The following is an 18,204-nucleotide window of genomic DNA, read 5'->3' as shown; positions in this document are numbered from 1 at the left end:
AGAATGGTTATCATCAAAAAGATCACAAATAACAAATATCGGTGAGGTTGTGAAGAAAAGGGAATCCTAATGCACTGTTGGTGGGAATGTGAATGTGTGTAGCCACTATGGAAAACAGTCTGGAGGTTCCTAAAAAAAGCTAAAAATAGAACTACTGTATGATCCAGCAATTCCACTCCTGGGTACATATCCAAAGAAAAAGAAAACACTAATTTGAAAAAATACATGCACCCCAGTATTCATAGCAGCATTATTTACAATAGTAAAGAGTTATGGAAGCAACCTAAGTGTCCATCAATAGATGAATGGGTAAAGAAGACACGATATATGTATACAATGGACTACTCAGTCATAAAAGAGAATAAAATTCTTCCATTTGCAACAATGTGGATGGACCTAGAGAGTATTATGCTTAGTGAAATAAGTCAGAGAAAGACAAATACTGTATGTTATCGCTTACATGTGAAATCTAAAAAATAAAATGAATGTAAACAGACTCACAGATATAGAGAACAAGCTAGTGGTTACCAGTGGAGAGAGGGATGGGAGGAGAGGCAAGTTAGGGGTATGACATCAAGAAGTACAAACTATTATGCAGAAAATAGATAAGCAACAAGGATATATCATACAGCACAGAGAAATATAGCCGTTATTTTGTAATTATTTTAAATGGAGTATAATCTATAAAAATATTGAATCTCTGTATTGTAAACCTGAAAATAATATATTATAAATGAACTGTATTTCATTAAAAATCATTAAATTGATAACATCATAAATTCAGATGTAACAAATTTAAAAGATAAGGAAATGCTTTTAATTAACTTTATGCTAATAAAATTGAAAATTTAGAAGAAAACATGCAAATTTCCAGGAAAAAAATGTATATTAATTTTGCATCTATCTTGCTAAACTCTCGGTAATTTTAATAATTTCTGTGTGGATAATTCTGGGTTTTTTACATAAAACAATCATACAACATGTAAATTGTAACAGTATTTTTCTTCTCCCACTGTCTCTTTGAATGTCTCTACAACTTTTTCTCTGGAATGCCTCTTAGAAGTATATTGAAACTTCTCATTCTATCTTCCATGTCTCATAACCTCTCTTTATATTTCCATCTTGTTATCTCTGTGTTGCATTATGGGTGATTTATTCAGATCTATTTTTCAGTTGACTATTTTACATGATTATTCATTGAGTTTTTAACTTGAATGAACTAATCTTTTATTTCCAGGAGTCCAATTTTGTTCTGTTTCAAATCTGCTTATTCTCTGCTCATATTGTTCCTTTGTTTCATTATTTCAATTCCTTCTTTTACTTGTTTAATCATTTTAAACATAGCAATGTTTATAGCCCCTTTCAGAGTGTTCAATTTTCTGTGGTTCTTTGGGTACTAATTTTGTTAATTATTGAGACTTTTGATTGATCCTCATTTCCTCATATGGTTTATAATTTTATATTGTGAGCTCATCTTAAGCAGTGATGGTTCTTCTGTGTGAGTCCTACATATCCCAAATTATGGATTTGCCCCCTGTAATGAGAATTTAAATTTGGTTCCTGGAGTTTTCGTGGACCAAATTTGTGGGGGTTTTCCCAACTTTTTCATTAATCAGCTGAGAATTTTCATGCTGTAAGACCAGAATAAAATTAGATCCTACACTCAGGCTTGGGGTTTCAATTTCTTAGATGTTTCTTTTTCATTCATACTCACACTTGAATAGTACAAGATTCCCTGCTCTTTTTCCTTGCTGGAGTTCTTTTTAGTGCCATTTTAATGGACTAAGCAACTTTGCAAGGGCCTGTCCTTAATTCAGACTTTTAATTCCAGATATTCATCTTAAGTGGACCCAAGGCCATGTCTCTTGTCTCCATGTGAGGTTTATACTCCAACTCCATTCTCTAGGTGCTGGTTCTATCAGTCCAACCTTACAGCTTGAGCTACTAGAGGATTTTCCTTTCTTCCTTCCTGGCCCAATTATCTACTTTTAGAAACACAATTTATTTGTTTATGAGTAATTTATTGTATTGATTATATTTACCCCAAATATCTATGTGTTTATTACAGGAGTGTGTCTGCATCAGTCCCTCAGGTTGCTGAACCAGAAGTAGAAAAAAAGGCTTGATTTACACCCAAATTTACATCATATTTAAATAAATAGTCTCTGTTGAATGGGATTACAGGTGATTTTGATCTTCTATTAAAGTCTTTTATTGTCTAGACTTTATACAATGACTATGCAATAGTTTTATTAGTCGAAAATATTATTAAATGATTTCAATTTTGAAAAGAAAGTTTAATGAAAGCTAGATTAGGGTATCATATTACTGTATAGTTCATAAATTATTTTGCTCTTTATGTGAAGCAGGGAGAGAAGTCACACAAAATTCTAAAATTATATTATGTTTGACTTCAGAATACATTACAAATGAAACATCACTATTTCAGGCTAAATGAGGAAAATGAATCTAAGTTAGTCTAAAGCCTGAATATTTTTAATGCTTTTTAAATTTATTCAAGTAAATGCAATAAATGGAACAAGAAATGGTGTTATTAGGAAAGGTTCTATGTTTTATAACAAACAAATATTAGTTGTTTTATGCTTTTAAGTAGAAAAATATTTCCCATTCCCATCTCTACTCCTCAATCCTTGTATTTACTAGTTTCCATTAAAGTCATGTATCCTTGAGGTTGTTGGACTGATAACTTTTTAAATGCCTATAGTTTCAATTTCCTAATGATATTTTTGTATGTTTGTTTCTGGGTATATCTGGGGATGTGGGATGTGTCCCAGGGTGTGAGGGCATGTACGTATGTTTGAGGGAGACTGTTGGGGGTGTCTGTGCCTGATGATTTTTAAGTTCCCTTACTCTTTCAATGAATACACTTACTTTTAACCTTGTCCCTATTCAAATGATCTCTAATTCTAAGTTATTGAGGCTCAAATAATGTTTTTCTCTAAATTATTTTCCAATATGTATGTACAGAAATTGTCTTAATTCAAGGGTTTTTAAAAACCTAAATCCTAAAGGAGTGGAAAATATAAAATATCCTCCACAAATGGCTTATCAACACATCACACAGTATAATATCTGAACATTGTGTTCACGGCCCCTGCTTCCTTCAGAAAGCCTTTACAAAGAATTTTATTAAAACAAATTCTGTATAGAACAAAAGATTGCCAGTATAACAAAATGTGTTAGACAGTTTCTCACAACAGACTTTCAATGGAATATAAACGTCTAGATGTTATAGCTTTCCTAAGACCTTAGAAAAATTTTAAAGTTTTCTTAGAGAAGGAAAGAAAAAAGAAGGAAGAGAGGAAGCAAGGAAGGAATGAAGGGGGGGAGGAAGAGAACGATAAAAACCTAATAAAGTTTTACCAAATATAATTATATTTGTTTATAAATGTAGCATCTCCCATTCCAAATTATTGGTGGTCCTGAGCTAGAAGAAGTAAGGAAAATGGTTCCTATGTTGCGGGTTAGGTGTGCATGGAAGGGCTAACTACGGGAGACTAGAACAGCTAGGCAATGTCTATTGTGACCCATCTGTCAAGTTGGATAGAAACTACAGAACCAAATTCAGCCCAGGAAACTGGGAGAGGTGCAGCAGTTCAGGCTTCCCCTAGGTCCGGAGAGCATGGCCACTGGCCATAGGACTTCCCTAACTAGCTAAACTAGCTGAAGACTCCTCCAGTTTAGCGTCAGACATACCTGTGTCCAATCCCAGATTCTCCCTTTACTGGTTTCATGAGTTTAAGCAAGTTATTTTACTTCACCTTTTTTTTCAGGATCATTATCCATGTACCTACGTCCTAGGATCTTCATGAAGATCAAAGGAGATGATGCCTGTGGAGCCCTTTGTACCATGCCCTGTCACACAGCAAGCACTCATTGTCACTGTTTGTACAGTTACTCTAGTACTTCTGGTAAGCAGTAGGTGTCAGGGAGTGTTCAGTAAGGAGGAAGCTGATATTTCGCAATCCAGGCAGTCAGACAGCATCAGATACAGTTGTCGACGGACACCAAGCCCACAGCCATGAGCCAAGAGTGAAGGGATCAGACTTCAGTGCCAAGGGAGGATGGAAGGATAAAACTGCCATAGTGGTAGGAGCAAAGCAGAGCTCCCAGCTCAGGATAGAATAACAGGCAGGATTCAATGGCTGGGACCCAATCCCAGGAAACAAGACAAGGATGTGGTTAGCAAAACTGATGGACGAAATGAAGACTGATCTCAGCTACAAAGCACAGCATAGCCCTGGAGGACCAGGATTAAAGGGGAATGGATGTCCAGTCTAAAAGTTCTGTCCATAGCTTTTGAAACCTGCCATACCCATCACCCCGCCCCAATTAGCTAATGACTGGTCCTTGAGCCAGAGGGGGCTATACCTGCTGGAGAAGATTAATGGAATTTTTTCAGCTTTATTAATTATTTTTTATTGGCTTGCTTTTGTTTATTTTTTTTATTGGAGTATAGCTGCTTTGCAATGTTGTGTTTCTACTGTACAGCAAAGTGAATCAGCTATACATATACATATAATCCCCTCTTTTTTGGATTTCTTTCCCATTTAGGTCACCACACAGCACTTTTTCAGCTTTAGTTTTACTTATTTGTGAACATATATTTATGATTTGGAAGTCAAAACTGTATAGAAAGGTACACACAGGAAGTCTCACTTCCACTGTCTTCTCCATTCCATTCTTTTCCACCCCCTACAGATAACCATCCCCTACAGATAACCAACCCCTACAGATAGTTATCCTTTCAGTGTTTCTTTTTATAAATAGAAACAAATATGTGTACATATTCTTACTTCCCTTGCCTGTTACACAAAAGGTAGCACACTGTATAACCTTGGGTTTTTTTTTGTTTTTTGTTTTTTGCAGTACGTGGGCCTCTCACTGCTGTGGCCTCTCCCGTTGCGGAGCACAGGTTCCGGACCCGCAGGCTCAGCAGCCATGGCTCACGGGCCCAGCCACTCCGCGGCATGTGGGATCTTCCCGGACCTGGGCACGATCCTGCGACCCCTGCATCGGCAGGCAGACTCTCAACCACTGCACCACCAGGGAAGCCCGACCTTGGGTTTTTTTACTTAACAAAATACCTTGTAGACTTCTCCACACTGGAAGATGGAAAACTTTGTTCTATTTTATGGCTGCATAGTACTCCATGGTGTGGATGCACCATAGTTATTTTGAACAAATTTCCTATCATTGCTGAGTACTTGGGTTGTTTCTAATCTTTTGCTGTTAGAAACAATGTCACAAGGCATGATCCTGGCTATATGTTATTTTGTACTTTTACAAGGTATCAATAGGATAGCTGCTTAGAAGTGCAGTGGCTGCTTAAAGGTAAGTTCATTGATAATTTTGGTCATTATTACCAAGTCTTTCCAAAAGAACTGTTCCATTTTTCACTAATACTGGCAATATATGAGAATTCCTGTTCCTCCACAGCCTCATCAACACATTATGTTGTCAAACTTTTAGACTGTTGCCAAGCTGGTGGGAAGATTGTAATTTTGGAGTCTAATGAAAGGTGAATTGTACTTTCATAAAAGCCACAGTAAGTAATGGTTTATTATTTGGAGTGGTCCTTCTTCCTTCCTTCTTCTCCTTTTTCCTTTAAATGCCATAGACCCAAATATTTTGTGTTTAGTTATGTGGGCTTAGTTATGTATTCCAAAACCTGAAGTGTTCTGTCTATGATGAATTAGACTGGCTGGCATAGATGAGAAAGATGAAGAATTTAAAATCCTGACTGGGGAATTCCCTGGTGGTCCAGTGGTTGGGACTCCGTGCTTTCACTGCTGAGGGCATGGGTTCAATCCCTGCTCAGGGAACTAAGATCCCGAAAGCTGCACAGCACGGAAAAACAGAACAAAACTCCTGACTGATGTCTGGGTCCTGAACAGCACGTGAACTTCTCCCTCCCCTTGGGTCATCCTAGCTCCTGGCCACCCTCCCGCCGCTGCACACCAATACGAGCTAGGTCCCCCCAACACTGGGCTGACCTCCCAGCCTTGGCGGAGTGGCATCTCTGCATGCATTCTCTCACAGCCTGCAGCCCTCTGGCTACCGCCTCACACATACTAGTACCTGTGGCACGTAGGAGGCAGTGGGAAGAATTCTGGAAGCCTTGCAGTACAATTAGCAGACTAAGAACAAGAATAACCTTGAGAGTTGTGACACAGAGGCCTCAGCCAGGGTGACAGGTTTGTGGAGGAGCACATGGTATTTCCAATACGTTTTATTTTCAGTGAGTGTGGGTCTGGAAAGATACATCTTTTTCTATCTTGTATTTTTCTAATTTGGACTCTAGGCATTAAAAATGGCTTTGAGTAAACTTCTGGAGCAGGCCTAAGGGATTTTATGGACAAAGGGGACACTCTTGGTGCCCAGGGCTGGAAGAACAGATGCCAACAGAGGGTCCTGGGTGTGCTGGCACACCTGCCTCTCCGTCCTGGAGGAGATGCTCCCACTTCTGCAAGGCCCCTGCTGCCAAATGCGGGGCCACCTTCACTGGGGAATTTTCATACGGAGGCTGCCAGAAGCCAAATTAACAGTCTCCTGAGACTGCGAAACAGATCAATGTATTTCCCCCCAAACTCTGGAACGTAAAACTATTCAAAACAAAGAAATAAAATCAGATTCTGCCAGAATAATACAAGGGCAAGATTGCACATCATATCATAGCTAGCATCTTATACTGGGACGAAAAAAATTAGAAGTTAAACCAAAGTATCTGGAAAAAACATCTCCACTCAGCTATGATTAGCCTAGTTTTAGATCAGTCATGCTAATAATTTTATTTTTTGTAGTACAAAGAAATATCTAGTATCTGTATCTAATAATTGTAATAATCTTGAGCTCTTTGGAATTATACTGACAAAGATTTTGCAACAGTATATTTTAGTTATAGCACCTTTAAAAAAAATGCTAACTCCATAGGTGGCCAAAAAGTCTTTTTTCATGCTAGTGAGAAGTTATATGTATGGTCCTCTCCACGAAAATCTTTTTTCCCCCATGTTCTTCCAGATATCTCCTCCGATACTGCCGACTGAAAATTATTGAAACATCCATGATAGCGGTTCCTCAGTCTTTGACTCTTGTTACATGAAGTGGGGAATTTTTCTTTCATATTGTCCCAAGGCAAAACTCCCCATTTGTTAAGTAACTTCCCCATGCTGTGGGAAGTTCTCCAGCTCCAGGAGAGAATGCTGATGCTGTGTCTTGTTGCAGGAGGGAGGTTGTCTCACTTTCTCTTTCCTGCACCAACCACCATGAAGTGCATCTGGATGAGCAGAGTGGCTGGCACTTGTCTTGCCATACTATGGTTCTACTGGGTGATCTTCTGAAATTGCTGCCCATATCCTGACATGGGAAGGATTCTGCTTAATTTCCTTAGAATAATGAATTGATTACTAAGGATACATTCTCATGCGTAGGGACTTTGTGACTGTTCAGGAAGTGTCAGAGGAGCTCAGGTATATCAGTCACACTGGTACCATGCTGAGGGAGGAGGTGATGTTGCCCTCTTATCACACTGACAGGTTGCAGAGGTCATTCATTCATTCAACAAACACTAATGGAAGACCAGGTCCTACATTAGGCCCTGGATATTAAAAAAAAAATGTGGGGTGCCTTCCTGGAGTACTCAGTCTAGGGGTGGAGATGTAAAAATTCACAAAAATTTACAGTATAATATAATAAGGGCCAAAACAGTGATGTCCACAGCTGGTTTCATAGCTCACAGGTGACTATTCCACTAGGTGTGTGGGAACTGTGATCAGGAAGACTTCACAATGGGAGTGACATTTGGGCTGAACTTTGGAAGACCAAAGCTCTTGACCAAGCAATGGGAAAGAGAATAGAAAGTAGCAAATGTAAAGGCATAGAGGTGTGAGAGAGTCTGGTGGGGCAAGTGATTACAAATGTAATCCATCAGGGACAACATCTCAGAGCAGGTGAGCAGTGAGCCAGACTCTGGAGGAAGTGGCTGGACATCCAGAGGAATTAAGTGCACAGAGAGAGGAATCAGCAAAAGTGTATCAGGGCAGACAGGGTGCCATCTTGGCCAGGGCAGGGCTGTCCCCGGGTCACCGTTCCCTGAGCTTCTCCCGTCCCTCTGGCTTTGATACCAGTGTTCTTCTGTAGTGGAGCTGGTTCACTGTGCTTCCTTATCTACTCCAAAGTAAAAGTGTTCCACATCATCCGCTGTCTCTAGCCACAGAATCATGGAATGATCTTTGGCCTGGAAACACACCCCCATTCTGCCTCTCCCCATCAGTGCCCACCTCGATCTGCCAAAGGTCAACCGTAACACAGCAATGACAAATCCTGGGATTCCAGCCTTAGGAAATGCTTGACGATCCGCAAGCCTGAGCTCTTAGGATGGAAAGCAAAACTTCTTCAATATTTAGATATGCTTTCCTTTTCATACTTTCAGCCCATTAATACGTTACACTGTTTCTGAGGGTAACGGAATTCTCCAGTAAACAGAATTTGTCCCTCTGCCATTTCAGCCTCCCGTTCGCCGCAGTCACTCCTCTTCCTCTCACCTTCTCTCTTGTACCCACATCCTGCTTCTCATCCCGTCTTCTGCATCAAAGCAGGCCTTCAGGCATAGATCCGGAGTATATTCACCATAAGGTGTAAATGACTGATAGATAGAAGCTTAAGGTATTCCTCGTTATAAGCATAGTTGTATTTTGACAGGGCTCAAAGCCTTTAGAGAAAGGAACAAATCCATAAAGATTTAATGGAGAAATTTTAATTAGGCAACAGGAGGAACGTTTGGGGTTGCGTGGAATATACCTGGTTTTCCTGAAATCACATGCCAGACAACTATTCTATTTAGAAATTAAAATACATATACACACACATACCCTACTTACCTGTTTAATTCCAGGTAATATGTTAAATGCTTTACAAATACTCTCTCATTTAATTCTTGCACCCCAAATCCTGCAAAGTAGACATTTAGTGTTTCACGTACATTCTGCTGCACAACAAGGTTAAGTAAATTGCCAAACATGCAGAGCCCATAAATGAGGAACTGGGATGTGAATCCAGCTTCTTTCTACAGATCAGGAAGCCCCTCGAGGTAACACTCTTTTCATGTGGTGGGAAGCAGTCTTCCTGCTTGCCTCCTGGGGGTTGCTGAGTTAATGAACATATAGAGCTTTAAAAATCTTTTCCAATAAGTCATCTTAAAAAGCACCCTTAATCATCTTTGTTTTTCTCTGAACTCCCCAGACTTTGTGTATGTCATCCTCATAATGATGTGCCCCTATAAAACATAGTGGCCTGTTCTATTTTCATTTTTCAGCCTGTGCAGGATATAAAAAATAAACAGCATATGGTGAAAAGTTCATGTGATTAAAAAAAAATAACTTCACTTAAAATAATCCACAGGCTTTTCTACATGGGTTCTTGGTTTGGTTTCAAAAACCACAGGAGTTTTACTATGCTTTAGAAAAGGGTGAATATTTGCATTGTTTCTATTGGGGTCAGTGGAAAGCCAATCTCATAGAATCGGCACTAATAATCATGTTGTTTATAAACAAGTGCCACGCTAAACTAGTACAGACCAAGACTACTGTGATGTGCTCCAGCATTAAACACACTCAAAGCAACACTGTAACTCTCTCTCCAGTTATAAATCTCATGCCAACACAATGCTGCTTTAGCCAACAAGAATAATGAAGTCTTACCTAGAGAATAAGATGGGACATCAGACAAATAGGTAGACCTGACCTTTTAAGAAGAACTTCCTATACCTTGAGGCAAATAAAAAATAAATTTAAGAATCCTGTCTTTATTTTAAAAGTGTAACTACATAAAAAGTCATTGTTGCTTAAACTACATCAGTTCTCAGCACTGAAAGAAACAAGTAACTTAAAAATGCAGGTAAATAATTTTATTGGCACATTTGTGTTCAGCCACAAAGTTCTCTCAGCAATTAAGTGCAGAGCCCACTGTGGGTCCAGGATTGTTCTGAGCATTGTGGAAAATGGAAGAGATCCTGAAGATAGGGACGTTATCCTTCAGGAATTGATGATCCAGGTACAGAGATGTTAGGTCCTTAATAAAATAAAGAAGAGTATCAAACACTTCCCTTGTGCCAGGCACTGTGCTCAGAGATCTGCAGGGATTATTTCATCTAATCCTCAGAAGCCCAGAGAAGTAGATACTATTATTTGACACAGGAGGAAATCAAGGCTTAAGAGGTTAACTGAACTCTCAAAGAGTTGTAAGAATTATATGAGAAACCATAATGCACTATATCAGTTCGGTGTAGATTTTGTTTCCTACTGAAAAAAAAAAGAAAAGAAAAAAACCCCAAACAAAACAAAGCAAAATAAATCAGTAGCTTAAACAGAGGTTTATTTTTCTCTCTCATAAACCAAGTCCGGAGGTAGACAGTAACTAAACCAGCACCACAGCTCTCCTTCAACACAGGGACACACCTACCTCCAAGGCATCTGGGAAATGTGCAGACATTTTTTTCTTACAAGTGGTCATGTGCCCTGTTAAAAAGTGGGGCTTCTCTTACTACAGGTGAGGAGAACAGATATTAGGTTAGGCAACTTGCATCTCTGCCACATGTTTGCAGAGTGCTGGGCACAGGACAGACACAACAAAGGTTAAGTGATAATAATTATAAAACACAAAGCAGCCCGGAAGTGGCTTGGTTTATTGATTAAGTACAACTATGTCTGCCCGAGGTTTTCCCTTTTCCAGACTCCTGCCCTATCCCTAAATAGGCATGTGAGTGAGAGGAAGGGAGTGCGTGCTGGGTGCTCCAAACGCTGCCTCCTGGGAGCACCGACTCCCAGGCCTGGCCTCTCCATTTCCTCCTCCAGACATTAGAGGTGGTTTGCCCCAACGTTTGCACCTGTGGAAAGGTGGCAGAAAGCCAGGTCATGACACAAAATAAGGACAATGCCCACGCCTGGGCATTTCCCAACCTGGGCTCCTGCTTTCTTCCCATGCCCACTTTCAGGGACTGCAAATGACAGCTCTGGCCTCTCGCAAATGCAGAAGGAGCAGGGCAGTCACACTGCCTTAACTCCAGGGGACAAGCAGCCACACTGGACAGAGATGTCCTTTAGATCAGTGACAACAAGCATGGCATTCCTTGGTGCTGTGCAAACAGGAGGCTCTGGGAAGGGGGCAAATTGTAACTTATGGGTTGAGTGTCAACTCATTTGGTTTATTGGTTTCAAAGAGTTTTCCATGGATCATCTCAATCTCACAGATTCCTAGGTAAGAGAGAAGGCTCTCACATCGCAAAATATTTGCACCGTGTGGATCTGAGGAGTTTCCCTCAGTCTCTTAAAACTTCTAAGTTGTTTTTAGGTTTAAGATTCTATGACGGACAGAGCTGGCTTATCATAACGGTTGGGGTGTGGTACAGAGAAAACTGGGTAGGATCGATGGATAGGGTGAAGTGGACAGGATGGTAGGGATAAAAGCTGGAGTTTCCAGCTGTTTCATCATTGGTTTGGACCAGGAACGGGGGTATGGAAAAGGAAGTGAGAGGTAGGAATTTGATCCTTCTATTTGCTCACCCCCATATCCAATCTATTACCAAGTTCTATGTTATTTCCTTGCCCTCCCTGCCATGGAGGGCCACTGCAAGCACGCACGATGATTTGTGCAAATTAGAAAAAGACACCCCATCCTCCAGCAGACTCAGTCCTGTGCCAGGACTCAATGGGCAGCAAGTAAGGCTCTGGCTGAACTGCAACCCCCATTCACATCCTTGGTTGGAAGCCCTTGCTCAGTGAAGAATCCGCAGATTCTTAAGTGGTGGACTCAAGTGGTGGACTCTTTAGTGGTGGAATCAGTTCACCTACCTCCATCCCCGTGGTCCCTCCTGCCTCCTTCCTGGCTCCATCATCTCTCATCTCTCACGTGGACGATGCTCCGTCATGACAGGTAACTGGGAGAGGGTGTACAGAGGGTCTCAAATTCAGGCTTGGTGTGGTTGCCAAGTAAGGTTATTCATACAAGGACTAAACGAAAAGGTGTTCATCCTATTACTTGTTTTTAGACTTGTGATCGATTTAACAGACCACCCAGCCTGTGGGGCACGACACTGTAACTTAATCAAACATAAATGAATCTTAGTTATTCTGTGAAAAACACACTTGTATCACCTTCTATTTTTGAGGCCGAGTATGTTTTAAAGAAACCCGTGAACATTCAAATAGACTCATCTTACGATGCTTTTATTATCCCTTAGTATCGCAGAGTACCATAAGGCTCCCCGCACGAGCGCGCCCGGCCGGGGCCGAGCCGCGGGAGCCTGGACTCCCGGGGCCGGCCCCACGCTCACGCCCAGCCGCCCTGGCCCCGCCTCTCTTCCCAGCAGCCCGTGGGTCCCGTGACCACCCAGGGCCCCGGCTCGGCCCCCAGCTCGGACGCTGCAGCTTCCTCGCGTGGCTCTCGAAGCGCGAGCCCAGAGCGGGGGACCCTCCTCCGCGGCCGCGGCGGCGATCCTGCCCCTCTCCGCCCCCAGCCCCGCTGGCCTCCTGCTGTCTGCGACGCTCTTTCCCTTCCTTCCCGGGTTCATTTCTCCTCACTTTTCGGTTGTCAGTCCCAGCCACGTTTCCTCCGGGAAGGCTTCCCTCGGGCCCCAGTCTACGTCAGCTTCTTCGTTTATTTCCCTCATAGAACCCTGGCATCTTTCCTTCCGAGCACGTTATCTCTGTGCAATTTGACACTTATTAGTGGGGTCATTTGATTAATGTCGAGCTGGTAGACGGTGCAGGAAGTTCCTTACACCCCCCCCCCCGCCCCCCTCAGTGTAGTGCCGCAGAGCCTAGCACAGGGCTGGTGCAGAGTTAGGCAGGGCTCGGCAATGATTTGCTGGATGGATGGATGAATGAATGAATGAATGGGGTTGAGCCAAGAAGCTACCTTCTCAGCAGCTCCTTGTGGGTTATGCTTTGGGAGGGAAACCTATATCCCACATGGTCCTTGAGAAAGCAGGTCACAGCACCACAGAGAGATGTACAGCTTGAGAGGAGACGTCTGAGGGTCAGAGAAGGGGCCAGGTATAGGCCCCTGAATTTTAAGTCCTATAGTAACATACTACAATGTGGACATTTCCTTTAAGTAAGGGAGAGAAAAAAATATTTATGCTTAACCACTTGGGCATTTCTAGAGGAATGCATTGATAAGCAAATTCCCCAATGAAATTATATCATTTGGTATAACAGCAGCATATCACCAAGCCCTTTGGCCCTTAGAACAATCAGATGACTGTCAGTAATTTGCCCTTAAAGATGCTTACTGATTCCCTTAATGAATTAGGGACAAAGCAATCGAAGATAAGGAGGGTGAAATAAATATCTCGAATGCACTACATTAATGCACATGAGGTATTGTTTGGAATTTATTGTGCTTGATAAGTAGTTTTATTTTAGAAGGTTATATGTACTATGAAACAATTAATCACATATGACAAAGACGCAGAAGGCCTTCAGCTAGGTCGCTAAAATCTTTCCATAAAATTGAGGTATTAACTCTCCAAATGATTTCCCTTATATTCTTGATTATTACAAAATTACCTCAAATATGTTTACTTCCCAAGTATTTATTTATGAGGAACTAGAGTGGTGTTATCAATAAAGTGCCTTTATGCAAGCAGCAGGTTATCAGTGACAGAAGCCATATAGATGAGTATATGTCACGATGTAATCATAGGTGCTCAATAAGTGATTCTGACGATGGCAAAATGAGGACAATCTTGGGAATAAAGTGAAAGAAATGCCATTGAACACACATTTGTCTAAAAGTTATAGAACATTTCTAAACTAGGCTGTAATAAAAAATTTTATTACACATCATTCAAAATGTGGACAGTCCAGTATAAGATACATAGTACAGTGTTCCAAAATGTATTAAGGAAATAAATGTAATTTATTTCACTGCTGTTACTATGTTTCTAGGGACTTTGGAGAGAAACTGTAGTAGCCTAATGGTAAACCTGACTTAGGGTTCTGGAAGTCTAGCTCCAACATTGGTGGGTTCCCAGCATCATGTCAAAGCCGTGCCAGACTGAGTATTAGGGTGAGGTGCCCGGCTGATGGCAGCCAACAGGGCAGACCTGCAGGGAAGGTTGTTAGGTGGGGAAGCCTGAACTTACTTCTTTCCTGGCCAGATCCTCTATGATGTTTCAGGGCAGCCCTAAGTATGTTTTAGGTAATAGTTTCTCTCTCCTGTTGAGGACAGGACGAAGGTAATATTTATCTTTTTATTCTCAGGGAATGTCACAAAGTGGATTCTAGATAAGTTTGTTGGAAAAAAAAAAAGTGTAGTTTATCCCTATCCCCATGGAGGTTTATTATCCCCACTATAATATTCTTAGTAAATATAGTAGCGCTATTGTTAGTCAGAGTCCCCAGATTTATTTAAATTTTTTCTTGCCTAGATTTTTTTCAAATCCTAATTGTTTTGTGTCCTAAACTTATGGGCCACTATTAAATTTGCATAGTTGTTTCAAGCCAAATGCTACATCCCGTATCTTGCGTTTACTTAGTTATTCACTGCCAACGTCTAAATCAGAGACGTGAAAAGGACAATTGTTTAGTGCTCTTTAAAGTCGCTGACCAAGATTAGTAGGGAAATCCCATTAGCTCCATTCATTGCATTTCTCATAAATCTAAAAGGAAAGCAAGTATCCAAAGCCTTATTCTTTAATAGTTCTTACTTGTAAAACCTTGACAGGGCTTTATTCTAAATTGCTTCCAAATGATGCAAAGAATACTGAGAAATATGATGGGTAGTGAATTGTGATAGTTTCAGTTGTCGAATAAATAACCAGAACACTAAAAGGGGACTAATCTTAAAGCAAACAGGATGATGGGCTACGATGAGGCAAAAAGAACAGAACCGTGGCATTCTTAAACTACCATCTGGCTCAATCCTCTTTAAGTGGGCAAGTTTGAAGAGCCTTTTACTCACTGCCCTAAAACTTATTCAAAGGAAATTGTATTTGAATATTAATTTTTCATATAGTTAAAAAAACCTCACCAAACCCAACCCCATTTTTGTAGCCAAAAAGTAATGTTTAACAAAGTAATGGGTGACCCTCTGGCTAAACATGAAGGCGTGGGGCAACCTTGGCTGCAGGCGTGGAGAGGCCACTCTGCAGCTTTTGGGCCTTCACTTCCTGGGCTCCTTCGTGGCTGGAGTAACTTATTAAAGTTGTCACCATGGTTTGAAATTTAGGCAAGAGGTGTAAAAATAAAAAATTCGTTAGGAAAAGAGTACGCGGTGATTTCTAGTATTTTATTTTACATTAAAAAATACTGTAGAATTGCCATATAGGATAATTGAGGCAACTGGCACAGTAGAAACCATAATTTATAGTTCAAGTTGTGCTTTTGTGAAATTGTGAACCTATTTCATCACTTTCTCACAGATCCCTGACAACTGTGATTTCATTTAAGTCCTGGATTTTTAAATGAAACTGTTAAGAGGCTTTTGTTTTCCCCGAGAAGGTGTGTTTGAGAAGCCTAAGTTGAATAAATAGGAGCCCACTACTTATCTTCAGCAAGACGCTTTTAAAAAAGGTATTCTAGCATTCTCTGTGGTTTAAGAGACAAAACCAAGTCCTGCTGGCTTTGTGTGTTGTGCTTCTCTTACAGACTGCAGTGCCTTCTGTCTGCTTTAGGGTGTGGCATCTGCCATTGGGGAGGAGAAACTGGCATGTGTCGCCTTTTATAGCAGACTGATTTCATTGTGCTGGGGGCCTCTATTTCATAGCCTCTTGGCTCCAATCTTCTAGTTGACTTGCTGAAGCAAAAGGAATTAAAAGAGATTTCGACCTACATACCTAATTTTTTTTTAAGTTTCATGATTTTTCTATATGAAAAAAATTTTTTTAAAAGGGCCAGAGGTGAACTTGGTGACTCATTTTCCCTTTTTAGGATTAGTTGTGAAAATAAGCCACAAAATACGGCTACACTGGTACAAACTGACTTTGATGTATTTTATCAGTTTGAAAAAATGCATTTTTATGGTTATATGTATATATTTAGTTTGACTATAAATGTTTAAAAGCATACATATGTAATGGATTTTAGAATATATGTATAAACACATATACACAAAACAGACATATTTATATTTGCATATGAAAAACTTTAAAAATTCAACTTATGTGGTATAATCATATAATTAGTATGTATTTGAATATATAGAGGGAGAAAATCCAGGACAAAGTGTCAAAGAGGCACACTAACAAAGATGTAGTATTCTCTTGGCAAAAACTGATGAATGATTTGGCATGAATTTACCTTACGGTTCTGTTATTCTCTCTTACACATGATGATATAACTCCTGTTTTCCAGTTGTTTGCAATTTGTTGAATGCAAATTTGTGGTTTCTACACTCTGTAATGACCCTTGGGTGTGCACCTGATTCCCCTTCCCCCAATCAGTCACCAGTTTTTCACATCTATCATTTTCTATTTAGTCACGTAACATATTTACACTCGGTCAAGCAAACAAAAATAACCACTGCAGTTGAAATAAACTAAAATAGCCTTTATGGAAAGCTAAAGAATGAGATGATTTTAGAAAGCTACATTCTACCAAAATCATATGTATCATTTCAGCTAGCAGGACTTCTTGAAAGCTCTGGTTCCAAGTGCTTTCTCTCCATGAAAACTGAGTCCACACTAGTACACTAGTACAACTGAGCTATTGTTCAGGTTAAGAAGTCCTGCTTTTGAAGATATTCAAGATGTTACCAGGTGACAAATTCACAATAATAAAAACATTTAAAGCATCAAAAAGTGATAGAATAATGGATAGTATTTTTAAAAAAAAAAAAAACAAAGCGTGAAACGTTTTTGCTCTAGGATTAGATTTGACGGATTTATATCATTACTGATCTTATGTTTATTAAATATAACATGTATTTCTTTTAGTTTTGTTTCACATCACTTAGAAATGAACCCGTATCAAGAGGGTTAATTGTGCACATAACCTCTGAAATAGGGGGAAAGGCATCATACAGATTTATGAAGACAAGAGATAAACCTTAGCTATTATGCTGCCAATAGTTAAATTTCCACGTGCAAGCTGTTGGGAGCATAAGGCACCACTCTACATATTTGAGGACGTTCCCTTCAGAGAGAAGACAGACAAGTGCATTGCAGGAAAAATGCTCCTCTGGGACTACTTCGTGTTTTCGTTGATAAGCCTACGTACACACATAAGATGCCTTAAAAAAAAGTTATATCAACGTTATCTTTGGGCAGGTGCAGTCAATAATAAGCATATATTGAGTACCTGCTGTGTACAGGGCACAGCGCTCCGGGAATGTGCTAACCTTCACTTAAACTCTTTCCTAATTTTGCAGTTTGAAGAAGTTGTGGGAAATACGCTGATGGCCCGAAATCAAGGGAGAGAGGCTAACATTCTGAAAAATTACATAACTCTTGGGAGAGGCAGTACTTTTGCACAGATTGCCCAAATATTTTCTTTCTCCGCCGGCTCGTCGTAACCTTTGGGGCCAGCGGACAACTTTGTTCCTCAGCCCTTCTCCCTCTTTTGTCTGCTCGTCAGACTCGTTTTCCACCTTTGTATCGGGCCTTTTAGACGTGAAAACAAACACGCGAACGCCCGGTTGGCAAGGAGACGGAGGCACGAGGGGAAAGTGCAGGCTCCAGTTGCCCCACGCCGCCGCCGCGCTCCGGGATCCTGCGGCGCCTCCCGAGCCCCCGGCCCGGGGCCGCCGGTGCCCGCGAGGGTGCGCCCGGGCGGGCGCAGGGCCCGGCGGGCGGGCGGCGGCGGCGGCCGCGGCCGCAGCCCGGGCCGAGTCCAGTCCGCGTTTTGCGAGTGCGCGCAAGTAATCAGAGAGAAGTGGATAATAGTTGCTCGGGCTCGCTCGGCTCCCTCTCATGCCATGCTGGGCCCGATAGGCTCAGTCAGTCGTGTATTTACCCATATCCGGGTTAGAGAGGAAAAGAGAAAAGTTTCATTTAAACCTGAACTAAAAACTTTCACCATGAAATCACACAGCGAGAACAGGCCCAGACCGTAAGGCGTGACTCCCGGTTCGGCTCCGGTGGGGCCTGTGGAGGGGGAGGGGGCTCGCTCGATTCCCGTCGGGGCGTGCGGATGCGCACAGGAGGGGCTGCTGACTAAAAAGTGGGTTTTATTGTCTCCCCCCCCC

The sequence above is a fragment of the Aethalodelphis obliquidens genome, unplaced genomic scaffold, assembly GCF_003676395.1.
Source record: "Aethalodelphis obliquidens isolate GAN/ISIS:26980383/991018 unplaced genomic scaffold, ASM367639v1 scaffold3, whole genome shotgun sequence".
NCBI classification, from domain to species: Eukaryota; Metazoa; Chordata; class Mammalia; order Artiodactyla; family Delphinidae; genus Aethalodelphis; species Aethalodelphis obliquidens.
The sequence above is the reverse complement of the archived record's forward strand: the minus strand, read 5'-3'. Positions refer to the sequence as shown.